This window comes from Octodon degus, unplaced genomic scaffold (genome assembly GCF_000260255.1).
Source record: "Octodon degus isolate 3935 unplaced genomic scaffold, OctDeg1.0 scaffold00018, whole genome shotgun sequence".
In the NCBI taxonomy this organism is placed as follows: Eukaryota; Metazoa; Chordata; class Mammalia; order Rodentia; family Octodontidae; genus Octodon; species Octodon degus.
Genome location: NW_004524594.1, coordinates 13,874,634 through 13,901,782, shown reverse-complemented (window position 1 = coordinate 13,901,782; position 27,149 = coordinate 13,874,634). Strand labels below are relative to the sequence as shown.

At 39.7% G+C, this 27,149-nt stretch overlaps 1 long non-coding RNA gene across 1 annotated transcript; it reads left to right on the top strand.

The window, feature by feature from the left end:
* Positions 1-414: 414 nt before the first annotated feature.
* On the top strand, positions 415-8,589 carry LOC111815579. The gene is made up of 3 exons (XR_002820250.1): positions 415-840; positions 6,910-7,139; positions 7,276-8,589. It is a non-coding gene; the product is annotated as an uncharacterized LOC111815579 (long non-coding RNA).
* Positions 8,590-27,149: the final 18,560 nt, after the last annotated feature.

The window sequence follows — 27,149 nt, the reverse complement described above, 5'->3', positions numbered from 1 at the left end:
CGTAAAAGCTCGCTGCAGAGCTCGTGGTGGCATGGGGCCATACCACAAGTTGTGCAATGCCGTGGCAGCGAAACAGAATTTCTTCTCAAGGATTAAGGCTGGTATTTCAATTTAAACTTTAAGAAAGAGATTGAAGGAGCAAAGAAAGAAAAAGAGAGGGGAGCAAAGAGAAAAAAATAGGAAGGAAAGAAGAAAGGTAAGTAGGAAGAAAAAACTTGAAGAGTGAAAGAACAAAGGCAAAAGAAAGACAATCATGCCATTTAGTGGGGGAAAATCTGTGCAGGATAGGAACAGGCTGTTGGCCCTGACAAGAGGTATTTCTTTGCTTTTTTGCTACTATTTTTCCTTTCTACCTTTAATACAAAGTTTGCTGCATCCATAAGCACTGTCTTTTCTCTCTTTCTTCTTAAGATCAGGGGCTGGAATGTCTGAGCTGCTTCTTTCAATTTTATAGTTGTCACAATGATTTAGAAAGGTTCTTTCATTAGAGGCAAGGCATAGAATTTTCTCTCCCCACCTAAATCTAAGCCTGGAGCATTCTCTCTCTCTCTCTCTCTCTCTCTCTCTCTCTCTCTCTCTCACTGTCTCTCTCTGTCTCTCAGTGTGGGTGTGGCTGTATGGCCTCCAAGCAATATGAGAAGACATGAAGACCACTCTCTTTTCATTGATTTCCTTCCTTTTTGGCTCCTTAGAAATGAAACACTAAGACCTACCCAAGGCTTGCAGAAAAGAGACCTCAGGCAAGGTGCTGTAGTGGCAGGCATATGATCTTGGAATCAGTCCCAAAGTCATGAATGTCACCTGGAGTTTTGAGACAATGAGGAGGTGGGTTTTGAGAAGGTAAGCACCTCGTGTATTTTAGGCAGCTTAACTCTCATTTGTTGACAACTCATCATATCCTACTAGGAAACTTCGGCTCATTTCTTAACTTTGTGCCTGACACACGAACTTGTGGATAGCAAACATTTGGCTATCCACATGTCTGAGAAAAACTCAAGCATGGCACTGGAATCGAAACAAAAGCCTTATGCCTCATGCTGTCCCTAAGGACTATGACTTGGCCTGGCTGGATGAGTCCTCAGAAAACTCTGGAGAACAATGGCCACACCCAACACAGGTGACAGAGACATAACCTGCCATAACTATGAATGGGTGGTAGTTCAGTGGGACGTGGGGATCTGTTCTCTTGCTGCCAAGTGTCCACACGGATGTCCTCTCTTCCTGAGCAGCTCAGTGTTTCATTGAAGGGTTCCTGTCAAGGACTTCTGGCCTGTCTCTCTGGTTCCTCCACCTTGTATCTCTCACCTTAGTTCTCTTTCCAAGCACACGGAGCTGTGGCACATGCCTAGGCTCTGGGCGCTCTCTCTTAATAAAGTTCTCTTTTAAAAAAGATAATATATTTTTATTTTTAATTAACACATACTAATAGTACATTTTGGCGGTACAGTGTGACTTTCTATATGTAGAAAGTGTATCTGATCAGGATAACTGGCGTAGCCTTCACCTCAAGCTGTCATCATTTCTTTGCACTAGGATCATTTAAATCCCTCCTCTACTATTTTAAATTATATAATTGGTTGTCATCAACCATGGTTGGGATCTGCAAACCCAGAAGCTATCCCTGCTATCCAACTGTCCCCAATAAATGTTCCCTTTCTCACCACCCCCACCTGCTTGTCTTCCATGACTTCTGCCTAGACTCAGCTCCTCTGTGCAGCCTCTCCTGACCCCTCCCAGGAAGCACCCCTCTTAGCCACCTTGGCCCCTAACATGTTCTGGGCTCACTCCTGTCCTAGCCTCTATTCTCTTTCATTCAAATGCCTAGGAACCTTTTGGCTTAAGGAAAATGTCATTAATTTTTTTGTGTCCCTGGTGTCCCGTACTGTGCCTAGCACATAGAAGCAGTCAGAAGCTGGCTCATTGAATGGATGAATGAATGATGTGAATATTAGGAGTAAAGAAATTTTGAGAAAAAAAATCTACCTAGCTACCTAAAAACGTTAAGAGATAGATTTTCTTCTTTTCTTTTTTTTTGGTGGAACAGGGGATTGAACTCAGGCCCTTGAGCTTGCCAGGGAAGTACTTATTCCACTGAGCCGTCTCCCCAGCCCCAAGAGGTAGATTTTCATAGCCTGAGGTATTCATTGCATGGTCATATTGGATGCCTCTGCTACCTTTGTTACATTGGGAGCATCTTAAAGCAGTGTTCTCATGAATCACTGGCACCTCGCTAGGCACTGTACCAGTACCTGGCATGAGACTCTAAATAGGCAAGTTTGAGGCCAATTTTGCTTCCTGAACAAATGGAACAAGAGTGAGTTTTTTAAGTTATCCATTACAATCATAGGAGGGATATAAGGAGGGAAGAAAAAATAAATCCAGTACTGGCCAGAAACTATTAGGTGCTTACCGATATCATCATCATCATCATCATCATCATCATCATCATCATCATCATCATCACAAACAGCTGTGGAAGTATTATTATTCCATTTTACAAGGAGAAAATTCTGGCCCACAGAAGTTTTACAGCTGAAGAAGAGTGAAGGCTGAATGCAAGCACACCTATCTGTCCATTGCAGGGGCTGTACAATTCTAGAAGTCGGATTGCTATGTTTTCTAGGTGCTCTAGTCCTTCTCTTGGAATTTATAGATGCAGAAATGAAAGCATTGTCCTGGAACATTTGGCAACTGGTAGAAACTTGGGATTCAACCTTAAGCCCTTGAACCCCTTTCTTTGCCTGGAAGAGTCAGGGAAGTCAATTAGTTAAGCGTGTGAAGACGTGATCCCAACCCACTGGACCACAGGCTCTGGGGTGAAAGCCTGCATCTTGAGAAAGAAGCAGCTTCTGAAACTCCCCAGCTTTGCAACTTTGGACTTACTCTGGGGGTGGGGAGACAAAGAGAAACCTCCACCCTTTCTGGGTCCATGTATTGCTTTAAATAAACATGCACCCATGGCAGGAGAGTGCTACAGATCATGTTACCATCTTAATTCATTCCTTTTCGCATTTTTCACACTGGTGATATTTGCTGGGTTTTAGTGGTGCATTAGAAGATCACACATTTATTCAGCTGCACTTAGGATTTCCTTCACTGGCTTTAGCTGGGTGATGAATTCAGGAGATTTGGAGGAAATACTCCTTCATTTTCGTGCAGCCTTCTGAAAATTCTTGTTGGCTTTCAGAGATGCATGTGACAGCAAATTCCTAGCACGGGCTCACTCTCCTCTAGGTGCTGCAGAAGCTACTGCATGGACGAGATTTTATTTAATGGCGGAAAGAGCCCATGAGCTATTTGTTTTTCTTATGTCAGTTTCACTGAAGCATAATTTAAATTTAGTAAAATTCATACTATTTATTTATTTTTCAATCTTTCATGTGTGTATTTGGTACAGGGTCCACACTGCAGCTTGGACTCATAATGATCCTCCTGTCTCAGCCTCCCCAGCTCTAGGATTACAGGAGTATGCCACCAGACCTGGTTTTGGTGGCTGACTCGATGTGCCCAGATTCTGGGGCTGGAGTAGCATACAGTGCCAGGAATTGAACCTGGGACTGTGTGCTCCCTAGGCAGGCACTTAGACTGCTAAGCTATCTCTCCAGCCAAGTCAAACTTTTTAGTTGTACAAGATGATGAGTTTTAGCAAATAGTATAGTCATGTGACCACACCACAAGCAAAATATGGGATATTTCCACAATTCCAGAAAACACTTTATGCCCCCCATATAGTCAGTCAGTCCTGATCCACGACACTCACACTGCCACTTGCTTGTTCCATTTTTTCTTCTCAGAATGTCTTAAACATACAATCTGTAGCCATTTGTCCTTGCTTCTTTCACCTAGCATAATGCACATTGTGAAGAACTGACTCGTTAATCCATAATTCTATGCGAGGAGCCTATGTCCCAGGCTGGCTCAGTGAGATGTTCAAGTGTGTGAGTAATAAAGCCAGAACTCCACCCCAGGCAGCCTATTGCTAGCACTTGAATGTGGATTCTGCTCCCTGCACCCCTGTGTCTGCAGCCAAGGACTCTGGCCCAGTGACTCACGTGAGCATCAAGGTGTTGAGGCAAAGCGTGAATGTTCTTTTTTTTGGGGGGGTGGGGGCACAACCAGGGATTGAACTCAGGCCCTCGCGCTTGCCAGTCAAGCATTTATTCTACTGAGCCATCTCCCCAGCCCCAATGTGAATGTTCTGCTGCTACTTCTTTCCTTTTCTTTTTTTATTTTTCTTCTTTTCTTTTCAAATTTTACCCAGAAATATTTCGGATACCATTACAGCTGAAAAACTTGGTCAAGAGGGCCAGTGAGATAGCTCAGCAGACTAAGTGCCTGCTTAGACAAGCGCAGGGACCGTGGTTCCATCCCCTGCATCATAGGCTGCACCAGCCCTGCCTGCTGCTGCATGCTGAGACAGCCACCAAGACCAGGCATGGTGGCACATGGTTGTAATTGCAGGGCTGGGGAAGCTGAAAACAGGAGGATCACTATGAGTCTGAGCTGCGTAGTGAGACCTTGTACTAAATACATAAAAAGAAAAAAAATGTGGTCAAGGAAATGATATCTGCTCTTTACAGAGGAATCTTTGCCTGCTGGCCTCTAAATTTTTGTTCTTGGATCTGGCTGCTACAACATAAGAATTGAGTGAATATTTACTGAATCCATGAATAAGATATTCATAGATTTACTGAATCCTAGTTCACCTACTTGCTAATCGGGCAGCCTTGAATCTAACGGCTCCAAGGCAGTGTTTAGGATTCAATGGAACAATACATGCGAGGCACATTACTGACGAGCTGGTGATGAATCCAGGAACATTGGCCTTATTAGTGTTTTGGTCCCATTTATCACTAAAATTAAACTGAAATTCAGATGATATCATAATCTGAAATGCAATCCAAGCTATGAGAGTTTAGGGCTTAATAATTTCACTGGGCAAACACTTACTATCCATTGGACTAGGTCTTATCCCTGGACAGACTCATCCTCAGGAGGGAGAGGTTTATGCTGCTATATTGAATTTTTCCTGACCATAAAAAGCCTCTAGATATATTTTGCTACATGTGTATTAATGATGAACATCACAGCTGCCAACATTTATGGAGGTGCTGACTGCTATGCAGAGAGCTTCTTATTCATAGATTAGTTTAATCCTCATAACCTTTTAAGGCTGCAGATCCCCTTTATCCAAGGGAGGGTCAGAGCATTGAGTGACCTTGCAGGTACATGAACTGGGATTTGGAACCAAAGCCAAGAATTTACAGCCTGGAACAAAGACCCTATGCTCGAGAGGTGGAGGAAACACACAAGCTCTGGGGGGTGTTGAGATCAACAGCATCAACTGACCTCACCTGCCTGATGGTCCTGCTGGTACGTGGAGCTGGGGTAACCGAATTTGAGAAGTTGAGCACAAGGAACTTCCTTTGGGTCAAGGGAGGCTGTGCGGAGGGAAGGTGCTCTTGTGGGAGCTGTGAGAGTGGGAGATGTGAAGTTTTGTTGAAGCCAGGGAACTTTCAGCACAGAAACTGCAGCCAAAGCTCATGGCTACATAAACATGATGGCCAGTAAGATGGTAACGACGAAGTGCTATTTTTCAAAAGGAATCATTCAGCATACTTTTACAGCAAGGAGGTCTCTCCTTTTCCCAAGGAAGAGCAAATGCTAACCCTCCGTTCTTTCAGAGGGCCCCTCATTCCCTCTGCACATGAAAATCTCTTCGTTTTATTCCCAGCCGATAACACCCTTCACGTCTCAGCAAGCTTTCACAGTGTAATAAGCCAAAGGAAACATTTCACAGCTGAGTTGCTAAGTAGTTAGGTCCATTCAACTGAGTAACAACTTAGCAGCTGCTGGAGAAAATGCTTCTCACACGTTGGAAGAAAATATTTTAGTCCTCAGATAACTACAGTTACTCATTGGATGTAGGTGCTTTGAACCACACACAACTTCTCAAATCTTGGAATCAGCCTGGGTTGCTCTATTGCATGATGACTTTTCTCAAGACTGAGAGTATGATATCAGCTGTGCTCGTCTACGTGGAGGGGAACAAGCAGGAAGAAGAAAAACTGTACATCTGAGAGGCAGGTGGTGGAGGCCATGGGCACAGCACTTCCATTGTGTTGGAACAGTCGAGGTGATTCTCTGAGCCTTTCTGCTGTCTGCAAGAAGGCTGCTACGCTCAAATACAGGAAAAGTGCACACAAAACAGGAAGCCAAGAAAGAGAAGGTGGTGCCAGCTTCAGCTGATCCCTTTGGTAAGAAGGCGGAAGCTGTTGAAGAGTTTGTGCTTCACTCCAGAAGGTCCTGTTGTACTCAAAGGCCAGACTTGGTGTTGTATGTCTAGCACTGGCTGCAAAGAGGGAGGCCCGCATTTAACTGCATGCACAGAACTCCAAGTCAGGGTCTGGGAGTAAGAAAGGAAGCAGTGGATGTTGGGTAAACAATGTCAGCTACAGAGTCACATTTATTCATGCAAAGATTAATAGGATGAGACTTAATTCCTGCTCTCAATTATTTTAAGTCTAGCTTGGAGACAGATATGACCTTCTCTGAAAAGCATCTACTGTGCAATAGGACAAGAAAGCAGATATTGTTGTTGTTTGCCTCAGAGAGCCAGAGAAAGTTGTAGGAAGGACATGATCACATTTTTTAAAAGGCATTTGGGCAGAGGAACAGAAAACATGGAGATCCAGGGGAGGATGTGAAGGACAAGGGGTCACACAGTTGAAGCAGCTCGTGACCAACCAAGTGTGTGGAGTACAGGCTGGAGAGTAATAGAATGGAGACAACAACAAATGGAACAGAAGATGTCATGAATGTGGCTGGGGCTCCATGTGTCCACCAGTTCTGGGGAGAAACATGGGAAGGGCAGTGGATAACTCCAATTTTTTTTTCTTTTTCCTGAAGCCCTGCACCTCTCCCTTTGGAAAATGCTCTTTTCTACTCTCCAAGACTGCCAGTCACACAGCCTAAGTTGCCGTCTTTTGAGTGTGGGCTCCTGACCTAAGCAGAACCAAGCAAAGTCTCTCCCAGGTATTGATATGGATGCTGAACAAAGACTGTCTTTGGGGCTACATGAACCCCAGTAGTTATGCTTTCCTCCTTTGTAGAAAAAGGATTTGGAAACTGGGAAGAAGGTGAGGGACTGATTAAATACTGCTAACACTCTGAATTCAGTTTATCCAAACCCGTCTTCTTCCCACAAGTTGTTTGAGCTGGTAACTTCTGCAATTTTAGTTAAGAGAATTTGAGTTTGTTTCCTATCACTTGCAGGTGGAAGGTTCTTGGCAGAGCATTCAGAACTTGGAAGTAGGAAGACTCATAAATAGCTCTCAAAACATTTCCTTCTACTTGGCTACCAGCTGAACCTTCACCTACCTGCACAGCACTGGCTGCTGGGGAGAGAAGAAAGACAACCTTTCAGCTCTCCCCACCTCAGTCTCCATGTGCAGTCTGAGCAGCACTGGGTTTTGTCCAACTGGCTTCGTGGCACCCACTTCCTGTCCTGTGAATGGCGGCTGCTTTCCCAGACTGTTATCTGACTCCACTATCAGCTGCAGACTTCTAGGAAGAAGGATGTTCCACAAGAGCAAGTGCATGTGGCCAGCGCTCATGGAAACTCTAGCAGCCACAAGCACCACGGAGCCCAGCACATTGTTCAAGATCTCTGGTATTCACAAGTCTGGCAGGAGCAGGGTAGTCAAGATAAACAGCGTTCCTGAACTGGTTATTCACATTCCCAGAGGCTGGAGGGCTGACTTTGCTCCTAAAATGCTTCTCCTCCGCAGATTTTAGACTTTACACTGTAATCTCACTAGCTGTGTGAGTTTGGGCATATTATTTTGCCCTGTAGGTCTCCATGAGGAGAAGTGTTAAAGAAGCCTGATTGCCAACGTGTATCGAGGGCTTACGGTGTACAAGGCAGGCTACAGAGTAGGTACTATGCACTATTATTGTACTAGGTACAATGCTGTTTCAGAGTCACCTTCCTCTCAGAGGAGGTAACTGTGGGGAGCTTCATAAACAGCTCCCTCTTAAACTTCAGTTGGGTTGTCATTGTTCTCAGTGGTGCCATCGGGAGCATTAACTTCCAACCAATCTATTAACGGACAAGGAAACTGTCACCCAGAAGCAGTGAATTACTCAGCACTAGAGCAAAAATCTAGAATGCCTATCCTATTCAAACTCAGGTAACATGAACAGAAGCAACAAAAATATATGGTACCTAGCAATTATTTAATTGAGAGTACATTTAGTTTTGTAAAGGCAGTTTAAACTTCTAATGAAAAGCGTAAAATGATTGGATTGAGTGGAGCAAGCCCAGGCGCTGGAACGGGCAACTTCATGTTGCAATGACAATAATGGTTGCTGTGATTATCCGTGCATGGAAAGTAGTCAGATCCCAGATGGGCTTTGTGAAGAATTTGAAAAATGTATCCTAGAATTTCAGTTAGGGAAGAAAGAGCTGCAGGCAAATAAATTGGCTTTAGGAAAAGAGGAGAAAATTGCTTTAGTAGTCAGTAAATATGATAAGTTGATAATAAGAATAAATAGTTTGGTATTAGTATTTCTGAAACAAGAAAAAGATGAAAGTTTAGATTTAGATTCATATATGACTTAGCTCAACAGTCTAAGCATCTGCTGGGGCAAGCACAGGATCTGAGTTCGATCCCCGGTATCGCATGACATCCCCAGTACTGCACGCCTTGCTGGTCCAAGAATCCCGGGTGCACTGTGTAGCCACCAAAACCAGGCATGGTGGTGCACACCTGTAATCTCAGTGCTGGGGAGGCTGAGACAGGAGGATCACTGCGAGTCTGAGCTGCATAGCAAGACCTTATATTGAATAAACAAATGATTAAAAAATAAATCAAAAAATATATAGCCACACAAAGGCCTCAGGTCTGAGGAAAAGCCAGATTGTCTAGTAAATGAGCTAGGGGAAACTGCTTCCCTATTGGAAAACTGTAAATTTCATAACAGGATCTGTACTGAAGGAGATCCTACACGAATTAAAGATGTAAGTGGAAAATAAAATATTAATTCTTAGAGAAAAATTTCTTTGTGGCCTACGGACATGAAAAGAATTTGTGAACAAATATTTGGACTTCCTTTTAACAAAAGACTTTAGGATAAATTTACTAGACACATGACAGAAAATGTAAGGGTTTTTTTTCCCAATATTTAAATGGCAAAGCCTTTACATATAGTATAAATGCTATCTTGCTAGTCAACCACAAGCACAAAGCAATATCCATAGGAGATGAATATCTTATGGATAATTTTGGAAGAAATACTAGTGTTCAATAAAGAAATGACATACTCAAAATCATTGATAGTTATCAAGGCAAATGTAAGGCAGTAAGATTTTACTTGAAATCAAATAGAATTGAAAAATTAGAATAGAAAAATTAGAAAGCTGGTTTCATTTTTATTATATCAGCAAGGCTGGCTAACAAAGTGACACGTAAGCTAATTTTTCATTGCAGTGTTATTTGTCAGAATAATACCCTAAATCATAAATTACTTTATGTATTCTAACTACAGTTTTCTTCTGACCCCTAAAAAATGCTCTAGAAGATAAGGGTTGTAGATGTAGCAATTTTCTTCTTTTTTCTTTTTTTCTTTCTTTTTTTTTTCTCCTTGGGAAGAATCTACAGGGTGTTCAGGGTCTCACTACTAGGTTAGACTCATAGTGATTCGCCTGTTTACAGCCTCCCAAGAGCTGGGATTACAGGTGCCCATGCCTAGTCTCAATGGCCATCTCAACGCGTCCTGGGGGTGGGGCTAGAATGGCAGGCCTTTTTTTAAAGGAAGATTTTACATTTATTAAATTTAGGAAAAGAAACCTGCTCTGCAGAGTGAGTTTAAGTGAAGCAAAAGTAGGGAAAGTTCTGCTGTACACTTTGAGAGCAAAATATTGTGAAAGAATGCAATAGTCTACAGTGGAGATAGTTGTACTGCCTTCTTCATAGTTTTTTTAAATTTTGGCAAAGATTAAATATGATAATTCATGTAACCTACCTAGTAGAGGAGCTAGAACATGGAGAATGGCCAATAAATATTATTCCTTTGAATAGACTCTTCAGTGTTTCTCTGTGTCCTATTAAAGTCTGAACTCCTTAGCATGGTTTTTGAAGTCTTTCTCTAACCCCTGAAAGGCCCTAGTGTACTTCATTTTTCTCAGCATTCCCCCTGCGAGTCTGAGGTCCAGTCATGCTTGTATTCTTAGAGTTTGTTTTTGGAAGGTAACAAGCAACATGTTCGTTGTAATTGAAACACAACCTCGTTTTGTCACCCAAGATTCCTTAGCACTTTGTTCAGCAGATGTCCATCGTTTCCTGCTTTCCAGTGGAAACTGGGAAAGATAACAAGAATTCTTAAGTAGTGGGAAGTCCTCCTCACTTTCCCTGGAAAATCAGTTTTGGTAATTAGAATGTGCTTAGTCCAGCAATTAAATTCCATTCAAAACGCAAGAGTTCTTTCTGTGCGTGAAGGCCTATTGTGGGCGTTGGCTCTCTCCCCTGTCACTTCCTTTCTACATCCCCACAACTTCAGCAGCAGAAAATTCACAAAGGACATTTTATTCTTTCCTTCTTGGTTCTCTCTGTCTCTGTCTCTCTTTCTGTCTCTTTGTCTCTCTCTGTCTCTGTCTGTCCGTCTGTCTCTCTCTCTGTCTCTCTCTGTCTGTCTGTCTGTCTCTGTCTCTCTCTCTCTTTTTGTCTCTTTGTCTTTCTATCTCTATCCATCTGTTGTTCTCTCTTTGTCTGTCTCTCTGCCTCTCTCTTTCTGTTTCTCTTTGTCTCTCTCTGTCTCTCTGTCTCACTCTTTCTCTTTTTTTACCTGTTCATTGGAAGAGTAATTTACTAATTTTTAAAAAATCCTTCTTAGTCAATCATTAACACAATAAATTGCCCATTGTGAAAGGTGAATTAGATAGTAAGATATCAAAAAGTGACATGATCAGTAATACTTCTCTCATAGAACTGATATTCAAGGGATGACATGATAGAAAATAAGTAAATGCGGGACTAAGATAAGCTTAATGGAAGATCTGTTTCTCTTTGTGTCTGTCTGTCTGTCTGTCTGTCTGTCTGTCTGTCTGTCTGTCTTTCTCTCTCTCTGTGGCTCTCTCTCTCTCCAATTGATTGGGCAGGAGATATGTAGTCAAAAGTGACACAGTTGGTGAAAGAGAACCCTCAGCATGCTCCAAGGTGGAGTGGCACATGGCAGAGGGCAGCAGTTCATGGCAGCAGAAAACAGCAAAACAGCAGGAGCAAAAATGGAGGAGCAGTGGCGGGCAGTTTTCATTTAACAACTGTGTAAATGGAACAGGGAGTTCCCTGGTTTTAGTAGTGACTCACCCTGATGTAGAATGTTCTAGGTGACAGGCATTGTTCTGAGCACTTTATAGGCATTAAAACAAACTACCAGAGAACAGCTCCAAGGATAGCTCCTACCACAATCATCGTTATAATCACTGTCCTACTTAAAGCAGAAGAAATTGAGGCACGTTTGCCATGCTGGTCATAGATAGTAGATCTGGGGTTTGAATCCATACATTCTGATTCCTGAGTTAGGACCGCCATGTAAATTAAAGCTGTGGAGATAGTTCAGGGGTCTAAGCGCCTGCCTAGGCAAGTGCAAGGACCTGGGTTTGATCCCTGGTACCACCTGAGCTGGCCCAACACTGAGCATTTGGAGCTGGCCATGGAAACTGGGCTTGGCAGCACATGCCTGTAATTATAGAGCTGGGGAGGCTGGAACAGGAGGATCACCATGAGTCTGAGCTGCATAGTGAGACCCTACCCCAAATACATAAAATTAAAAAATAAAATAAAATGAAGCTCAAGTTGCGTCAGTTTTGAGGCAGAGGGGAAGACGGCGTTAATAGAACTTAGCCTGAAACCACATCCATGCATATGTCCTGTGCTAAGCGGGCCATACAGCACTCTGTGGAGTCCAGGCTTTTCAGTGCTCAGCTATGTCACTTCTTAGAGGGGGCCAAGTTGCAGGTCATGTCCTTTTCCTCACAGAAAGACTCTTTAAGACCAGATCTTGCTGAATCCTGGCAGAAACAACGGCAGAAATTGTCTGTTATTTCAATTCACCATTTTGTAATAGAGAAAGAACTGGAGACAAGTACAGGACAGTCTTTCTCCAGGAGAGAAGACAAGAATGTAGGGAAACCGAGTCACCATAACTGGCACTGGGAACTGAGAAGACAGGAATGTGAAATGCCATCTGGTCGTAAAGTTAAGAAGCAGTTGAGTCAGGCCTTCAGGGACTTGAGTTGGGCTATTATTAGCAAGAGGGTAGGCTTCCGCTAGTTAGAGCCTCTTTGTCAAAGAGGAAGACAAAGAATCTAGAGACAGGAGTGCTCGCTCCTGACCTGGAGCTACTCCGGCCTATGGATAGAACCACTTTCTTCTAGCACAGTTCACTCCATCCTTGCCAAGTAGAAATATTTCCATTCCTTTGAATCCAAGCACCCAGAAGAAATGATAATTATGCAATAACAGCCATATCCGAAGGATACATATGGATTGGCAGCCCTCCTTCCCTGTTTTACATCCAAGATCGTATTGATTTCTCCAAATAATTCTATGAAGACAAAGCTCGTTGTTACATCCATGCCACAGAAGAGGAGGCTGAGTCTGAAAGGTGTTCAGTAGCTGAAGGTGTCACACTTTGTAATAAATCCAAGCTCTCTGCTTTAGAGTTCAGCTGCTACTGTGCATCTTGGGTCCCCGATGTAAAATTAGCTAGTGTCAGGTGTGGTGGCCCATGCCCACAATCCCAGCACTCTGCGAGGCTGAGATAGGAGAATCGCAAGTTTGAACCCATCCTGGGCAACCTTATGACTTAGTAAAACTCTGTTTCAAAAATTAAAAGTTACAGAAAAAGGGCTTAGGGATGTAGTTCAGTGTGAGGGTCTGAGTTCCATCCCCAGCATGCCCCAGCAAAAAAGCTAATTTATCAATTCTCCTGCACCTCACAGGAGAATGCCGGGGAGACAGATGGAGGTTAAAATTCCCACTCTGACTCTCTTGTGGACACAGAATAGGGATAGTCTCTAAAAGCTCCACAATGATCTTTTCCTGTTTTAGGGACATCTATTTACTCTGAGATTTCAAAAAGAAATGTGTGTTGATTGGAAAGGAAACACTTATCAAGGAGAATCTTTTAATATTTTATAATGGAGAAAGAATTGGAAATTCATAGTAGTATTCAAAGGAAAACAGAATGTTTTCCCAGGAAAGAAGAAAAGAAGGTTCTAGACTTGAATGAAGGGAAACTTAGTCACAGTGACTGGCATGACATCAATGGCCCAGGCAGGTGAGAAAAGTTTTCCATGTCTCTTTCTCTTATAGCTATTGTCTCAGACATCCTGAAGCCTTTGGGGTATGCGCATCAAATTATTGAAATTAAGAGCAACTTCTTGTTGGCAAGACCAAGGAATCTCAGCTCCAATCTGACCCCCGAAGCTTAATCCTGCTTTAGCTTTTGAAGATGAATAAAAAATTAAAGGCGTAGGTGTTTAAGCTCCTGAGGGTGTCTTCTTCCCACGTCAGGCAATAATGATCTCCAGCCTAAATCGACTGCTAATTCAAAAGGAAAACACACCTTTTGTGACATATTACAGAATTAAAGGATTACAGTTATTCCTGTACGAGTTGTAACTAAAATAGACTTTCAACACTCAACTCTTCACTTCTCTCATTATTTTTAAACTTCAGCTCCAACCTTCATATCTGATGAATGGAGTGAGGAGTGGCTGACTGGATTCCCAGCCCCATCACCCATCACCCACCGTAAATGAATGATTTCATTTCACTATCTCGCTTCAATAAGAGAAGCAAAAGGGAGGTGTGGTTTTTTTTTGTTAAAGACTAAACAATTTTTCAGAGGAAAAACCACTCTGAGAATCCTTTAGTTACTTTGGGGTAAGATTAGCTTCCTAATAGTGCTTTTTGGCGTGGTTCTTCAGCCAACTTAACTAGATTGAATAAATAGCTCCATGATGTGGTAACGCAAGAGTAAAGTCATGGTAGATAGAAAAACTATTAGGCAGCTGCCAAAGAAAACATACAGATTTATAAAGGCAGTACTGACCCCAAGCCTTATAGGTAGAACAAAATTATTATTCCTTTTCATGCAGCTTAACTTTCATAATGCTCTTCAATGTTGGGAGATTAGCTTGGCAAATAGCCAACAAAACACAAGAACAGTGCTGGCTTTGAACACATTAGAATTCCCAAAAGGTGGGGCAGAAAAGGGCTTGACACCAGGCACCTGAGCTACTCCAGCCAAAGCATGGCCCTACTGCTGTGCTCATACTAAAGAGAAGGATGGTTCTTTCTGAATGGCTTGCCGCATGCCTTGTTTTTGGAGGAGAGAGACGGTTCGGAAGTGCACTCCATTTCTAACTCCTATTTTTTTTCTCTCCCTTTGAGTCTTAATATGTGTAGGGAACATGGAAAAGGTCTTGGTAAAAACCAAAGCCTCAGGTTCTAAAGATGTTGCAAGATGATGTTTTACAATATATTGTAAGGGCCGGGGATAGGTAACTCAGTAGGGCAGCACCTTCCTGGCAAACGCAAGGTCCTGAGTTCAATACCCAGTACCCCCACCCCACTATTGTAGTTTCTTATTTCTACTTCCTAAAGCAGGAGCTATCCCAGGAGCACTGGGCAAAAATGGCAGAGGCAAGAACTTGTCCATATTGTCTTTCTTTGTTCTGTTCCCTTTACATGTATTACCTCAATTAATCTTCCCAACAACTTTCTGGGAGGTGAGTGTGATTATCTCCATTTTATTGATAAGAAAATTAAGGCACAGAGACTTCAAGTTGCTTCCTGGAGCTTATCTATAAGCTCAGAAGGACAGAACCTGGAGAGTTGAGGTTTGGCTTTTCCCTTCCTAATTAAGCTGCCTTCAGAGAAAATAGTCAAAGATTTAGATGGGCAAGTCCTTAGTTTGTTTTTTACAATCACTTTTTACCTTTCCAACCCAAAAGTGTCCAAATAAACTGCACAGGTCAATCAGGTCACAAGGTGACAGTTCCCACATATCCAATATCGCGACCAAAAAACATTGCTATCCCTCGGAATTCTACCATAAAATCTCTTTCGGGCTCTCTCTCCCATAAGGAGTAACGCTGATTTCAATTAATTAAATCACTTTTACCTATTCATTGTTTTCCTTTTATTAAACACTTTTAGGATTATTTTCGCCAGTGTCAGCTCACTTGGCCATATGGACCCAAGTGGTCCACAGAGAGTTGGCTGGGGAAATTTCCCAAATCATTAGGCTGTTCCTTAGAAGTTGTTAGCTTTCATCCTGGTGTTTCTTTCTTCTCACTTTTTAATTACTTTATGACTGTTATATAGATTAATGGGTTTCATTTTGGCAGATTTATACACGGACACAACATACTTTATCATTCCCCCATCCCTCCCTCCCCCTTGTTGAACATGTTTAGCTTCAGTATATACACTGTACTTTGACTACAGTCATCCCTTTCATTAATGGCCCTTATGCTTCCTCCCCCATCCCTTTATTTCTTTCTTAGTTTTAACTTTTTATAATCGAAATGTGTATGTTCTTGTTTTTCTCAAGAAGTTATTGAGTTATGACACAAACTGTATTCTCTTTCATGTATCAGATTATTTCACTCCAATTAGCGTAGTGAGATCAATTCACATGCATATGCGCAAACGTATTCACCTATTTTACTAAGAATTCATACGTGGTTTGTTACCATCTTGGGCTATAATGAAGTATTACTCTAACTTCTTCTATGTATCTTTGTGAATACAAGTACACATTTCTTAGAAGTGGTAAGTTATACATTACACCTATATTCCCTTTATAGAGATTGCCCGGCGGTTGTTCAAAGTAGTGGAGTCACTTTATACATCCACCAGCAGCAAATGAGTGTTCTATTTGCTCTATGTTCTCACCAAGGTTTCCTACCACTCAACCATCACAAAGGAAAGGCCTAGAGATCTAAACCACGTACGGTACAAATGTGGGCCTCCTTGTTTGAAATTACAGAGTATCTGCAGACAGTAGCAGCACAGCATTATGCTAAGTGCAGTGTTCTTTTAAGGGTGAGCTCTGAGTGTGTGCAAACCGAGGCTCAGAAAGCCACCTCTGATGGTGTGCAGGCATAGCACTTCATGGTATTAATTACGTTTCATTGCTAATCAAGCACGTGGAACGTATTTTAATATGTTAGTCATGTACATACACGAAGCATCTAACCAAGTCATTTGCCTCCTTTCTATTAATGATTGGCTTCTTAAGAATTAATTTGTAAGGCTGGGGAGATAGCTTAGTAGAATAAGCACTTCCCTAGAAAGCACAAGGGTCTGAGTTCAATCCCCAGTTCTGAAAAAAAAAAAAAAAAAAGAAAAGGAAAGAAAGAATTAATTTGCAAAAGTCATTTTTCTAGCTATGAGGACTTTATTTTATATATACATATATAAACATCCATATATGTGGACTTGTATGTATCAGATCCCTTCTCTTACTGTGTGTTTTGCCAATATATTTGGTTCATGTTGGCTTTTGTTGAATAATCTTCATTTTAATTATTAAACTCTTTCTTCTATGATGTAGTTTTTCATATATCTCTTCTCTGATCCCAAAGTCATGAAAATGTCATCTAATTTCTTCTAAAAAAAACCTTTTTTTTTTACCTTTCACATTTAGATGTTACTTAAAAAAAAACTTCAGCAAACATAGCAGACTGTCTAAATAAAAATTAACATATATATTTTACTTTTTAATTTAAATATATTTTAAAATTTTAACTTAGTTTATCAGTATGACAGATATAGCTTAATTTTTTTAAAAATGTACTCTCCTCAATTTCAAGTATGCAATATAGTTATTAACTATAATTATTATGACAGGCAATAAATTTCTTGACCTATTCCTTTTGTCTGACTGAAAATTTGTGTTTTTTGTGCAACATTTCCAAATTTCCCATGTTCAACCTCTGTCTCCTCCATATTACTCTTCGTTTAGGCAAGCTTGATTTACAAAAAAAATTTCCACAACTAAATGAGATTACAGAGACTGGGCGTGGTGGCACGCAGCTGTAATCCCAGCTCTTGGGAGGCTGTAAACAGGCAGATCACTAAGAGTCCAATCTAGTAGTGAGACCCTGTAGACCCTTCCCTAAAATACAAAAATAGAAAGAAAAAGAAAAAAAATAAATGAGATTATGTAGTATTTATCTCTCTCTGGGCTGGCTTATTCACTTAATATGTCTCCCAGGTAACAGGGTTTCCTCCTTTTTGTGCATGATACTGAATGTATTGTATCATATCTACCACATTTTCTTTATTCATTCACCCACTGATGGGAACTTAAGTTAATTTTACATCCTGGTCTTTGCGAACAATACCGCAGATAACAAGGGAGGGGAGATATGTCTGTGACATACTTACTTCATATCCCTTGGATAGATGGCCAGTGGTGGGATTACTGGATCAATTTTAATTTTTTGAGAATCTTCCATACTGTTTTCCATAGTGGCTGTACTAATTTACATACCCACTGACAACCAACAAGAATTCCCTTTTCTCCACAGCCTTGTAAATGCTTGTTATCTTTTGTCTTTCGGTAACACCCATTCTAACAGGTGTGAGATGACGTCTCACAGTTTTAATTTGTAGTTCTCTGGTGATTTTACTAGCTCATATACTTGTTGACTACTTGCATGTTTTCTTTTAAGAACTACTTAACAGGTCTTTAGCTCATTTTCAATTGGGATATTTGCTTGCTTATTACTAAGTGGTCTGAGTCTCTTCTACAGTTTGAAAATTAGCACCTTATCAGATTGTGTGTTGCAAATATTTTCTCCTGTTCTGTAGGTGTTCTCTCCAATCTGTTGGTTGTTTCATTCATTATTCAGACATTTTACCTTAATGAATTCTCATTTGTCTATTTTTGTTGTGGTTCCTGTGCTTTTGCAGTCATATCCTCTCCCTGATACATACAGACACATGCACACACACACACACACACACATGCACACACACACAGACTCACACACACTCACACAGCATTGCCTAGCTGTAGACCAACATCATGAAGGAAAATCCTCAAGGGCAACAGATTTTCTCCTAGTAGTTTTACAGTTTCTGGATTATATTTAAGTCCTTAATCCATTTTTCTTAATCTGTTTTGAGTTAATTCTTGTATATGTTGTGAGATGAAGACTTTTCATCCATCTTCATGCTGCTAATTGGTTTTCCATTTATTTATTTATTTATTTATTTATTTATTTTTGGTACTGGGAATAGAACTCAGGGCCTTGCTCTGGCCAGGCAGGGACTTTAGCTGCTGAGCTATCTCCCCTCCCCATCTTCTTCATGCTGCTATCCAGTGTTCCAGCATCATTTATAAGAGATTGCCCTCCACTGTTGATGGTTTTTTGGCATCTTTGTCAAAATTCAAATGACCATAGTGGTTCGGGTGTGTTTCTGAGCTTTTAATTCTATTTCACTGGCCTATGTGATTACTTTTATGTCAGTACCAAGTTGTTTTGTTTACTTTAACTTTGTAGTAGGCTTTGAAATCAGGTAGTAAAATGCTTCTGTGTTTGTTCTCTCTGCTCAGGATTGCTTAGATTTTGGGGATCATTTCTGATTCTAATCAGCTGTAAAATTTGTTTAACTTGTGGATATAACATCATTGAAATTTTGATAGGCATTGTACTAAATCTTTAGATCACTTTGGGTAATATGAACATTAAATAATATTAATTCTTTCAATCCATAAACTCGGACTATTTTTTCTATTTACTTTTGTCTTCTTCAATATCTGTCCTTAATGGTTTGTAGTTTTAAGGGTGCAGAACTTTGCCTTTTTAACTTTGTTCATAAGTTTTTAGGTAGCTCCTGTAAATGGGATATTTCCTTGATTTATTTTTCAGATGTTCATTATTAGTACATAGAAATTTACTGATTTTTGTATATTGGATTTTGAATCTTGCAACTTTATTGAATTTCTTTATTAGATCAGATTGCTTTTAGTGGGGTTTTACATACACAAGGTTTTCTATACATTTGCCAAAGGAGACAATGTAATCCCTAAGGATTTGTGTGATGGTCTTCAGGGTGGCAGTGTTGAAGTGTTGAAGTTGAAGAGATGGACTAATGGGAACTCACTGAGGATGCTGCTTTCTAAGAGTATTAAGGCATCACTTATGGGACCCTAAGTTGGTGCTCAAGAGAAGGCTTTTATTAAAAGAGCAAGCTTAGGTGCCCCCTTCACTTTGATTTCCTGTCTTCCTGATGGATTTGATCTGTCTTTATTGCATACATTCCTATCACTGTGATACCATCCTCAAAGAGGCCTTCACTAGCATTAGACCAGGGTCAGTGTCCTGCCCTTGAACCTCCATATCCCAGAACTAAATAACTCCCTTTTCTTTATGAAGTGCTTAGGCTTAGATATTTTGTTACAGTATCAGAAAAATTGAATAGTGAATATCTTTTCTTTCTTTGTCTTGCCTAATTGGTTTCGCTAGAATTTCTCATACTAACTATGTGTGAAAGAAATAGCAAGAGTTGGCGTTCTCTCTTTGTTCATGGGAAAACAGTTCTTAGAGAAAAGATTTCAACTTTTACTATTGAGTTTGATGTTATCTATGAGATGGTTATATCTGACCTTTTTGTGGTTCAGTTTTTCAGTATCAAATAATGTATTGATATTTCTTATGAAGAAAAGTGTTGAATTCTGTCAAATGCCTTTCCTGAATCTGTTGAGATCTTTTGTTGTTCATGTTGCTAATGTGGTGTATCACATTTATTGACTTGGAAACATTGAATCATTTCTGAGTACAAGGGATAAATTTCATTTGTTCATAGGATATGATCTGATGTCAAATTCAGATTGCTGCTGTTTAATTGAGAACTTTTGCATCAATATTGATCTGGCATATTAGTCTGTAATTTTCTTATAGCACACTTAACTGGATTGGGTATTAAGGTAACATAAACCTTATAAAATTGCTTTAGGAGTATTTCTTCTGTGATATTTTTGTTTGACAAGCATCAGAATTTTTCTGTAAATGGGAGCATTTGGTAGTAAAGCAGTAGGGTCCCAAGATTTTTTTTTTTTTTTGTAAGATATGGTAGTCTCTCACTATTTCATAGTTTGACTTTCATGGACTCACTGTTTTGTAGGTTTTCAAAAAATATTAATCTAAATTATTTATTGCAGATTTTTCACTATATCATGGGATTTTGCAGTAACATACAGTGTATGTATGTTGTTAAACCTACATAGGTTTACAAGTTTACAAAATGGTTAAGAACATTACAAGTGTTTTTAAAAGTGTGGGAAAGATTTATGAGAGTACAGGAAGGATTTATAAAGCCTTAAATACATACATAAATACAAAAATAAATATAATGTCACTACTTCACTGATTTTCACTTATTGCAGGGTTGTCTGGAATGTAAACTCAGGGTTAAGCGAGAAACCACTGTATTTTCCAATAACTGATTGAATTTCTTTGCTCCAGGTTTTCTAATTCTTCATGATTCAGTTTTGCATTATATGTACTCATTTCTTCTAGGTTATCGAGTTTGTAGATATATGATCTTTTATAGTATTCTCTTATGGTCCTTTGTATTTTGATGGTGCCACTGGTGATGTCTCTTCTCTTCATTGTGTTTGGGCCTTCTCTCTTTTTCTTTAATCTCGCTCAAGGTTTGTTGATTTTATCTTTTTAATAAGCCTTACTCTGAGGGCTGGCCAGATAGCTCAGCAGACTAAATCTTAATCTTAATCTGCTTAAGCAGATTCAGGGAATGGGGTTTGATTCCCAGAATGCTGTGCTACCCACCCTCCCCGGGGCACACTGAGACAGTGATTGAGACTGGGCATGGTGGTGTGCGCCTGTAATCCCAGTGTTTGGGAGACTGAAAACAGGAGGATAGCTATGAATCTAACCTATGTAGTGAGGCCCTATAAACCCTGTACTAAAATACATAACAACAACAACAAAAAAAAACCCTACTCTTAGTTTTTTTGTTTGTTTTTCTGTACCAGGATCAAACTCAGGACCTTGTGCTTGCTAGGCAGGCACTTATGCCACTGAGCTATATCCCAGTCCTTTCTGATGTTCTTCTAGCCTCATTTTTTTCTTCTCAGATCTTTATTATTTCCTTATTATACTAAATCCTGGATTAGTTTGTTTTCTTAAGATGTAATATTAGATTGTTTATTTGAGATCTCCTTTTTCATGTACTTACTAATATTAACAACTCCCTTAGAATTACGTTTACTACATTCTCAAAATTTTGATATGCTATGTTCTATTTCTGTCTGAAGATATTTTAAATTTACTTTTCATATTTTCTTTTGAGCTACTGGTTATTTAAGGCCATGTCGTTTAATTTCCACATATTGGTGAAATTTCCAAAATCCTTCTTACTGTTTTTTAATTTTATACCACTGCAGTTGGGAAAGAAAATTAATATGGTGTCAGTGTTCTTAAATTTGTTAAGACTTATTTTGTTTTGTGTCCCAATATATATTCTATCCTGGAGAATATTCTGTACATATTTGAAAAAAACATGTATTTTTCTGTTGTTGGATGACAGCTATATATCTGGTAGGTTTGTGTAGGCTGAGGTACAGTTCAAGATCTAGGTTCAAAAAGTAAAAGTATCAGTAATTGATTTCTTGTATGGTTTGAGAAAATAGGAAAGTCAAGATTTACTTTTATTAGTTTGCCTGGCTATTTAATTGACTTAAAATCATTTTTTAAAAAACATTGTTTTCCTTTCTGCACTGTAGTATCACCTTTGTTGTATTTGATTAATTATATGTGGGTCTATTCTTAGATGCCCTACTGTCTTCCCTTGTTCTCTTGGTCTATCTTGTACAATATAAGTTTACCTTGATGGTAAGTCTTAAGAGGCTTGAATCTGAAAGTTACAAAAGATACTGTGAAAGGGAAAGAATTTGTTCAATGGAAAGGAAAACCTGGGATGAGGCAAAGGACAAAAAAAAAAAAAAAAAAAAAAAAAAAAAGAAGAAGAAGAAGAAGAAGAAAAGATATATTATGTACATATGCAGGATAGCTTGGATAACTTTACTGCTGATTTCTGCTGGTCTATTGAAAGGAACAGTTAATGCTTAAATTACTTTTAATTTAAAAATTCTATGTATTTATTTAGTTTTCTTCTTTTATTTAATTTCTTATTATCTTTTAAAACCAAATTTGCATGTTTATATCTGATAATCTAAACAATTATTTTGAAGATAACATTATGCAATACCACAACCATTGTTGAATTCCTGTTACTTTGTTTAAAGAAAGTTTGTATTATTTCTGCTTGTTGTTTTTCATTTGTATTCTTTAAAAAATAGAAAAGAGGTCTTCATATAGTAACTCTTCCATCTTTATTCTTATTTCTGATAACCTTGCCTATTATTGGCCCACTGTACTTCCCATTTAAATTTCTGAATGAAGTTTGTGTTTGGATTGGTATTTTTAATCCATCGATCAATTAGGACTGGTCTGTCTACTACTGAGCCTTTAAACTCATGAACAATTTATATTTTCCTTCATTTATTGTCCTATTTGATTTTTCTGTGATTTATTGACTACACTTTTCTCTAAACACTTTTTCAGGTATTCTCTACAAGTTTTAATGCATGTTGTTTTCATTATCCTTCTTAAAAAAGTATTCCTAATATTACCAGGCATAGTGGTGCATCCCTGTAATCCCAGCGTTTGGGAAGCTGAGGCAGGAGGATTGCCATGAGCTAAAGGCAAGCCTGAGCTACATAGCAAGTTCAAGGCCAGTTGGAACTATAAGGTGAGACCCTGTCTCCAAAATATTTATTCCTGGTATCTACATCTATCAAAATATATCTGTCTATATCTATATCTATATCTATATCTATATCTATATCTATATCTATATCTATCTATATGTCTTTATATCTATTTGTTTCATGTATTATTTAGAAGAATATTGTTTAATTTCCAAACATTTTGAAATTTAGTTTTTTTATTGTAATTTTTTTCTCATTAAGAAAATTTTATGAGCATAATTCCACAGTAATCAGAGAGGATATTCTGCATTAGTTCAGTCATTTAAAATTTTATGAGACTTACTTTATGAAATACTTACTACATAGCTATTTTTGTAAATATTCCAGGTATGTTTGAAATAAATTTGAGTACAGTTTAGTACAGTACACCATGCATTTCAATTACATCAAATTACTCATTATTTTAACCATGCTGTTTCCCACTATGGTGAAGATTTTCTGGTTTTTTTTTTTTTTTTTTCCTTTTGTGACCAGCTAAGGCAGACCTGGGTGTGGGGCTGACTTGGCATGTGGTGATGGGGATTGAATTGCAATCCCTGTGCTTGCCTAAGCTTTCCTAAGCAGGTGCTTTAGTCCACTAAGGTATCTCACTGGTCCTTTATTTATATTCTTAAGATAATGTTATTGATGTAAACAGCATTAGAATCATGATATCTTTGGTAGATTAATCCGTGTCACTGTGAGGTGTTTCTTTTTATCTCTAATAATCCTATTGCTTTCAAATCTACTCAGTCTGGTTCTCCTAGACTGATTCTAATTTTCTTTTGGTTAGTGTTTGTATAGGATGCATGCCCATTTTATCTCCAAGCTTTCAGGACCCGAATACTTGGTATGGTACTTATAGGCATCATATCTAGATCTTTTTTATTTAAAAAAAAATACAAAATAGTGATAGAAAAAAGAATTAGAAATGATACAAGATTTCATTAAACAAAGTAACAGGAATTCCACAATGCTTGCTGTATTACATGATGCTGTCTTCAAGTTAGTTGTTCAGATTATCAGGTATAAATGTGTAAGATTTGTTTAAAGAAAAAAACACACAAAAGAATAACAAGGAAGTTATAAGAAATTCAAAAGAGGAAAATATCAGAGCAAAATAACTTTAAGCATTAACTGCTCCTTTCAAAAGACCAGCAGAAATCAACAATAAAATTATCCAAACTATTCTGCATATATACCTAAATGTATTTTCCCCTTCTTTCATTTGTCCTTTTCCTCATATCAATTTTTCCTTCCCATTGAACAATTACTTTCCCTTTCACAGCACCTGCTGTACCTTTTAGATTTTCATTACTCTTTAATATTCTCACACTAGTGAGAAAATACAATGTTTGCACATGTGGATCTGACTTATTTCACTTACCACTATAGTCTCTAGCTGCATCTAATTGTCTGCAAAAGCCTCAAACTTATCTTTTTTATAGCTGAATTATACTCCATTGTGGAAAAAATACCATATCATTTTTATCCATTCCTCAGTTTATGGGCATTTGGATTGTTTCCAAGATTTAGCTATGACAAATTGCACTTCTATAAACATGGGTGAACATATATAGCTATAGTATGATTTCCATTCTTTTGGAAAATTACCTAGGAGAGGAAGAGCTGGCTTTAATGGGACCTCCAGTCCTAGCTTTTTGAAGAATCTCCATATTGATTTCCATACTGGTTATACCAGCCTGCACTCCAACAGTAGAGAAGGGTTCATTTTCTCCCACAGCCTCTCTAGAATTTGTTATTAATTGATTTCTTGGTGATCACCATTCTTTCTGGTGTAAGATGGTGTATGAGTTACCCTTCTCTCATTGCTGGGACAAATACCCAACACTCAAAATGAGGGAAGGAAAGGTTAAGCTCACAGTTACTGGAGGTTTCAAAATAGTGGAGGAGAGGCTGGGGCACTGTGGTACCCAGGATGACCCTCTCCACATCTCTGAGAAAGCACAGGCTAGCCAGTTTAACAGTTCTCAACTCTCTGGCCCCACTCCTTGGACCCTGACCTGGTCCTCTGGCCCAGCCCCTCAAGCCACTTGTTTCTCTTCCAGCTGCATCTGCCCTATAACTTGAGGTTTTAGGGGGGACAACTAGACATAAACCATAGCATTCCGCCCCTGGACCCCTAAAGTCTCACGCACATCCCTTTGTCCAAAAGGCATTTTAGTCCATCTCTAAGAGTTGCCAAAGTCGCATCAGTTTTAGCATTGCTGAAAAGTCCAAGTCCCAAGTCTCCTCTAAGATCCAAGGCAAACTCTCAACTGTGAGTCCCTGTACAAATAAAAAGTTAAATACATCCAACACTCAAAGGCACAAGGTAAACATTGCCATTCCAAAAGGTATACACATAAGTATACAAACCACTGGGGCCAAAACAAGTCCAATATCCAGCAAGGCAAACATTAAGTCCTATAGTTCCATGTGAAACATCTGAAGCAATCTCTGACAAATTGTGAGCTCCATGTGGGCTCCACCCTTATGGTACTTCTGGTAGTTTTAGCTTCCATGGCTTCTCCCTTAGGCTGGCTTTGCTCCCTTTTTGCAATTTCCCTTAGACAGTCCATGTTCCTAGCTTTTCCACATTTCTGGGGTTTCTACTGAATAGGCTTCTCACTCACAGCTTCACACGCTGCCCTCTCAGGGGCACACTGCCTGGCCTCCCAGGCCTTCTTCTGAAATCTAGGTGGAAGCCTTCTTACCCTCAGAACTCCTGTAGTCTGCATGTGCCCAAAACCAACACCACGTGGATAATGGCAAGGTCTGATGCTAGATGGAGGAGTAGCCAGGCTTTCCTCTCTTGGCTGCAGGGGTCAAGTGCCTGGATTGCTGAGCACTCTGACCCAGATTCCGTGGAACAAATTCTCCATGCCAGTGCCATTCTGTAATCTGGTGGCTGCCACCTCCATTCTGGAGCCTGGTATGGGGGCAGCCTCCATTCTGGAACATGGAACTGTGTGGCTTTCTCCCCAAAACAAAGTCCCTCAACCTTGTGATTCTGAGGCTGCAAAGGGTGAAAACCTGCTACCTCCTGTGATGCCTTCAGGACATCTTTTCTATTCTCCTGCTCCTCCTGGGCAATGGAGGTCTCTGTTCTATCTTTGCAGTACACAGCCTTCCTGGCACTTTCTTTCTGGCCAAACTCACAAGATTTTTAAATCATTCTGCAGGGCTCTTTGCTCTTCATTCTCAATCTTATATTTGACTAAGAGCCCCCAACAATATCCATGCCACTGCCCTAATATTTGACTGCTTTGAGATTTCCTTTGAAAGATTAGTCAATCCACCGTGTTTAATTTCAGTCTCAAGCAAAGTCTCTGGACACTGGAAAAATTCAGACAAACTTTCTGCCAAGCCAAAACACAAATGATCTGGAGTCCAACAACCAATGCAGTTTTTCTTCCCAGCAGAAACTTCTCTAGCTTGGTCTTTACAGGTTGGCTTTCTGTCAGCCTTCTGTTCTGAGCTCTTATGAGAATCTCCCCTACAGAAAAGCCAAAGTTGTTTCAGCGCTTCTCTTGTAGGAGACATCTCCAAACCTTTCCTATCTCTGCCCATAAGCCATTCAGAAAAGCTTGTAATCCACATGGTCAGGTTTAGCCACAGCAATGACCCCACTCTTGGTACCAAATTCTGTACTAGTTACTCTTCTCTCATTGCTGGGACAAATATCTGACACTCAGAATGAGGGAAGGAAAGGTTAAGCTCACAGTTTATTTCAAAAAATCTGGCCTCTAAAATTCAAAGACCTGACCCAAAAATGGGCATCTGAGATGAATATATGGTTCACAAATGAAGAGATACAAATGAAAAATAAATATATAAAAAATGTTTAATATCACTGGTAATTCAGGAGATGCAAATTAAAACAATGCTGAGATACCATTTGTTATGGTTTGTCTCTAATTGTCCAGTATTTCAAGATACTGGAGGAGAGGCTGGGGCACTGCCGTTTCCAGGATGACCCTCTCCACATCTCTAAGAAAGCACAGGTTAGCCAGTTTAATGGTTCTTGTCTCTCAGACCCATCCCTCGGACCCTGCCCTGGTCTTCAGACCCCATCCCTCAAGTCACTCGTTGGTCCTCCAACCACGTCTACTCCATAACTTACATGGGGCTTTGGGAGGACAATTAGACACAAACCATAACAAATGGTATCTCAGCATTGTTTTAATTTGCATCTCCTGAATGACCAGTGATATTAAACATTTTTCATATATTTATTTTTCATTTGTATCTCTTCATTTGTGAACCATATATTCATCTCAGACGCCCAT